Below are 6,158 nucleotides of genomic sequence, written 5' to 3'. Positions count from 1 at the left end.
AGACGTTTGAGGAAAATATCCAACTTGAAAGAGACCAAAACAAGCAGGTAAAAGCAATTCAGGGAAAAAACAGAAGATTCACGGAATAGAAGAAAACTTCTAATTAATTATAATTAACATCCTCAAAGAGATAAGAGAAGATATTGCACCATTAAAACAAGAATTACTTTGAAACAAGATGCCATGGAAACCAAGTGCAATGAGAAATCAAGAAAGAGCTCTTGGAAATTAAAAATATGTCAGAGGAAATTAGACAAAATTCAATGGAAATGTTGAGATAGAGTATTTCTTCAAAGTAGCATTAAAAAAAGATATGGGGACAGACAATAGGAGATAAGAAAATTTCAAGATCAATCCAGGAAGTCCAATATCTGACCAACATGAGTTCCAGGAAGAGAGAACAGAGCAAACTGAGGGAACGGTATTATCAAAGAAATAATGAAAGTTAAGCCTCTAGATTAAGAGGAATCACTCCAAGACACATAATCATGGAATTTTAGGATCCCAGGAATAATGAGAAAATTTTAAAAACTTATAGAGGGTAAAAGTAGACCATGTACAATGGCTAAAGAATGGAGTACTATTGGACTTCTCAATAGATGACAATGGAGCAATGTCTTCAAAATTAAAAATGACCTCCAACTTAGAATTCTAAAATCATCAAAACTATCAGTCAATTATGGGAATAAATTAGATATTTTTCAGGCTTGCAAGGTCTCAAAATATTTACCTCCCATATACTCCTTTTCAGGAATGTGCTTCTTCATAACAAAGAAACAGGGAATCCAACATAAGAGAGGGATCAAAGGAATTCCTAAGATGAGGAAGGGCAGTTACAGAGGAGAGTTGGCAGCAGACCCTGAGAGCAAGTCCAAATGTGAATAGGATGGTGGAAAGATCCAAGGAAGAATTTCCTGGGACAAAATGGAACAGAAATTATATAACAAGTTTAACTTATGAAAAACTGGAAATTGGAGTGCTATTGGAGAGAGCAAAAAGAACTAGTCATAGGCCCATAGATAACTTAGAAAATAGAAAGATACTCAATGTCTGTCACTTTGAATTTTTATTTCTGTTTCTCCAGTGTCTAAAATAGTGCCTGGCATGGAAGAGGATCTCAATGATGCTTACTCAGTAGATGGACAGATGGATGGATGGATGGATGTTAATAATAAACAACTTTGTGCCTTCCTCCATCAGCACTCAACACAGTTGCTTGAACACAGACAAACCTCTATGAATGTTCATTGAATTGTATGAATGCAGATTGTTTACTTATTTGATAATCCCTTTACATTAGTCAGATTTCTTTGTTTTGAAGGACAGAAATTAAATTTAAGTTTGTTTGATCAAGGAAGGGAATTTATGAAAATTCTGAAAAATTCCAGATGGTAGCTTTAGTCATAGAATGGATCCAGGTACTCAAAAATATTCTGCTTCTGTCTCTTACCACGACTTTCCTCTTGGTTGTTTTCATTTTTAGATCAGCTCTCCCCTGGCTAATGTGGCCATGAGTAGTTAAAGACTTAATCCTCCAGATTACCAAACACCTCTTTTTTAGTAGTCACCCCAAAATCTAGAGCTGATTCACAGTTGACCAACTTTTATCAATTTCCTGAGCCAATTATTATGACCAAGTTAATGAAATATTCTGACTGGTTAGGACTGGGTCACATGATGAATTCTAGCATCATGAATCAACTTCATCAAAACCACATGGACTCAAAATGAGGGAGAGATCGTTCCTCAAGGGAATACCAGAGCACCATTACCAGAAGAAGGGAATATAGATATTCAGACAGGCAAAAACAAATAGCTCCTTTACTGAAAAAAATTTACCTACTTTACCCAGACCTCTATAAGAGAGACAAATATTCCTCCAAATATGCCTTTTGGAACAGAAATAACATTTGAGAATGCTTGTTAGATGTGACTTTATTTTTCCTCATATCTCATCTGACCATTCTCATTTCTTGGCATGTATATTGTGGACTAGCTCTGTTCAATAGAAACATGGTGTGAGACACAATGCAAACTACATGCACTATTTTAAATGTTTCTAGTAGCCACATTTAAAAAGTAAAAGTGAGATTAACTTTAAGAGTATATTTTATTTAGTCCAATACATCTAAAATACCATCGTTTCAACATATAATCAATATAAAAGTTATTACTGAGGTATTTTACATTCTTTTTCTGTCCTGAATTTTTGAAATTCTGTATGTATTTCACATTTGCAGCATGTTCCAATTCAGATTAGCCACATTTCATAGTTACATGTGGGGGTGCCTGGGTGGCTCAGTCGTTAAGCATCTGCCTTTGGCTCAGGTCATGATCCCAGGGTCCTGGGATCGAGCCCCGCGTTGAGCCCTGCATCTGGCTCCCTACTCCGCGGGAAGCCTGCCTCTCCCTCTCCCACTCCCCCTGCTTGTGTACTCTCTCTCGCTGTGTCTCTCTCTGTCAAATAAATAATAGAAAAATAGAAAATTTAAAATAGAAATAGAAATAATTAACTTAAATTAAAATAGAAATAAATACATAGTTACATGTGGATAGAAGCTACCATACTGGGCAGGACATTTCTGGTCTGTGAAAGCTTTTATATTCTATTAAGTAGAGTCTTTATTCTCTCCCTCCCCCAGCAAATACCCTCCCTTAAAAACCTCCTCTTTCCGGGCGCCTGGGTGGCTCAGTTGGTTGGGCAACTGCCTTCGGCTCGGGTCATGATCCTGGAGTCCCGGGATCGAGTCCTGCATCGGGCTCCCTGCTCGGCGAGGAGCCTGCTTCTCCCTCTGACCCTCCCCCCTCTCATGTACTCTCTCTCATTCTCGCTCTCTCAAATAAATAAGTAAATCTTTAATAAATAAATAAAAACCTCCTCTTTCCATTCTAGCCATCTTTCTTTCTCTAATCAAATAGTACAATACCTCAAATAGGACAATGTTAATTTATTCACAGTCTTATGATTTGGAAAAGGGAATAAAAAGAAGTGTTCACATGTTTTCTACTTTTCAAGAATAAGAGCTGAAATGACATGGCAAATCACACTGGTGCTTTCATTCAGCATGAATTAAAGCAATATTACACAGATGATCACATCTTGATGACAATTATGGTTCTATTTGGCAGGAAGACCTGAAGAAAGAATTTGGCCTGTTAGCATTAAGTAGCTGCCCAGATAGGTTCTACAAAGAATAGGATGAGAGAAGAATCAAGTTGCCTACATGCAGCTAATGAAACAGTTGCGTCATGTTGTTGGGAGAAGCTCAATTGCTAAGACAGAATGCCTGTTAGCACACCTCTCTATTCCTCAAAGGGGTCTGGTTTGCACATACTCACTCTTGAGAATAAATCTTCAGATGTGCTCTTTATGCATTTAAAAAAGCAGATTCTTTTTTCTATTATGAATCCCTTGATCTGTCTGAGGGTTTATTTTGGCACTTTAAAGATTATGTAAAACTTAATGCCGAAGCAGCATTTTCTTTTAAAGCATTGGTTGTAAAGCACTCTAAGTTAAGATAGATTTAAAAAATGAAATAAAAAGCCCTCCAAAATGTCAACTTCTTTGGGATGGATTTCTCATGACTTTCTCGGTTCAAATAAAACTGCAATACAGTTGACTCCTGAACAATGCAGGTGTAGAGGTGTCGACCCCCCTGCCTAGTTGAAAACCCAAGCGTAACTTTTGGCTACCCCAAAACTTAACTAATAGCCTACTATTGACCAGAAGCCTTACAGATAACATAAACAGTTGATGAACACGTATTTTGTATGTTATATGTATCATATTTTGTATTTTTACAACAAAGAAAGCTAGAGAAAAGACCATGTTAAGAAAACCATAAGGAAGAGAAACTATATCTACAGTACTGTACCGTATTATTTTAAAAATTTGTGTTTAAGTAGACCCATGCAGTTCACACCCATGTTGGTCAAGGGTCCACTATATATATAAAAATTTGACAGGATCACCTGGGTGGCTCAGTGAAGTAAGCATCCGACTCTTGATTTCAGCTCAGGTCATGGTCTCGGGATCATGGGATCTGCCCAGCATTGGGCCCCGAGCTGGGAGTGGAGCCTGCTTGGGATTCTCTCTCTCCCTCTCCCTCTGCCCCTTCCCCGTGGCCCTCCCCTCAAAAGAAATGGAACAGAATTCCACTTTGCTTATCTAGTATGATTGGAATTTATGTACAGCTACAAAAATACTGTTCATTTTTTACAGAGCTATCTTAAACAACTTGCATGTGTACAAACTGGATGATTTGATTTTAAAATGTCGTTATTTGATACACACCTAATCATAAAATATATCTTTTAGTCAGAAAGCAATACCTCACACATAAAAATTCCATAAACATTTTGGGCACCTAACATTTGTCAAATGCCACTACACTAGGTGCTGAGTCTCCAGTGAGAAGTCACGGAATCTGCTCTTGGGATTATGGCATAAAGGTAGAGTATTTGTGTGCAGTACTTGCACACTTCCCTTTTAGAAGTTACATCTCGATTTCCCTTTAAGATCAATCCCTCTCCTATTCTCAATTTACCGCTTCCTATGGTGTTGAATTCATCTCCTGGGGGCAGGTGACCCAGAACCAGCCAATCAGAACATGGTGTTCCCCTGGCATAGTGATTGGCTCAAATATAGGCACATTACCTGCCCAGGGCCAATGAGACACAGTGAGGTTTGGGAAGGCCCTTGTTCTTTTCCACTAAATGTGCTACAAGCGCCTTGCAATGAACTATTTTGGGTTCAGGAGTGAAGCCAACACCAAGGAACAGAGCTCACAAAAGGAGAGAGGGAAGCCAAGGCCTGAAATGAGCTCCATTTAAGCCAATCACCTGGGACAACAGGATGAGAAGAAGAGAGTAAACCAAATGGAGGCAATGAGTTGGGGAGGGGTGGGAGCATGTTGTAGTTTAGAAAAGGAAACAGCGGGCACCTGGGTGGCTCAGTCGGTTAAGCAACTGCCTTCGGTTCGGGTCATGATCCTGGAGTCTGGCGATCAAGTCCCTCATCAGGCTCCCTGCTTGGTGGGGAGTCTGCTTCTCCCTCTGACCCTCCCCCGTCTCGTGCTCTCTCTCTTTCTCATTCTCTCTCTCAAATAAATAAATAATAACAAAAAAAATCTTTAATAAAAAGAAAAGGAAAGAGCATTTCAGCCAGATAATGTAAGACTAAAGGCAGATAGAGCATGATGAATGGGGGAAACCTCGAACAATTAGTCTGGGGAAAAGATAAAGTGACAATAGTTACCAGAGAAGACACTGGAGAGTCATCTTAGCTCCCACGTTAAGGAACATCGCACAGGGGGTGCAAGGATCATTGACATGGTCATTTTTTTTTGAGACAGAACACTCTAGAGGCATTGCAGGATGTGTTGGAGGGTACTAGCGGCAAGGAAAACATTTAGAAGACTTCACCACAATCTATTCAGGAGCTAAGAAGGTTTGGAAATAGATAATGATGAGGAGAAGGCAAAGAGGAAATTAAATTCTTATTTATTTATTTTATTCAATTGGAGTTTGATTTTTTTTTTTGCCCAAGTAATATATACACATGATTTCAGGGAAAACTAGTACTGAGTGTTATTTTTTTAATGAAAAAAGAAAAAAGACAACAATAATAGTCTGCCTTGCCCTTCCTCAATCCCAGTCCTATTCCCCAGAGCAAACTACTTTTAATTTTTAGCAGTTAACATTAATATTTATTCTTGTGGCCAGTCAGGGCTGTGATATTCAGTTGAACCCTGTAGAATTTGCATGACTCTATGTGGCAGCCCTCAATTACCTCTGCATCTCTAAGTACTGTGTATCTACCACTATTTCTTGATTTCAATTTTAGAGACTATCAAACTACCCATTTCCCCCTCCTCCTATCTTTCATTACAGTTATATCACTATTTTAATATATGTTTTTAAATACATTTGTGATTAAAAATAGAAATGGAAGGAAAACTTCCGAACTCATTTTACGAGGCCAGCATTACCTTGATCCCAAAACCAGACAAAGACCCCATCAAAAAGGAGAATTACAGACCAATATCCCTGATGAACATGGATGCAAAAATTCTCACCAAAATACTAGCCAATAGGATTCAACAATACATTAAAAGGATTATTCACCACGACCAAGTGGGATTTATTCCTGGGCTGCA

The sequence above is a fragment of the Leptonychotes weddellii genome, chromosome 2, assembly GCF_054177405.1.
Source record: "Leptonychotes weddellii isolate Sample4059 chromosome 2, ASM5417740v2, whole genome shotgun sequence".
In the NCBI taxonomy this organism is placed as follows: domain Eukaryota; kingdom Metazoa; phylum Chordata; class Mammalia; order Carnivora; family Phocidae; genus Leptonychotes; species Leptonychotes weddellii.
Note: the sequence above shows the minus strand (reverse complement) of the source record.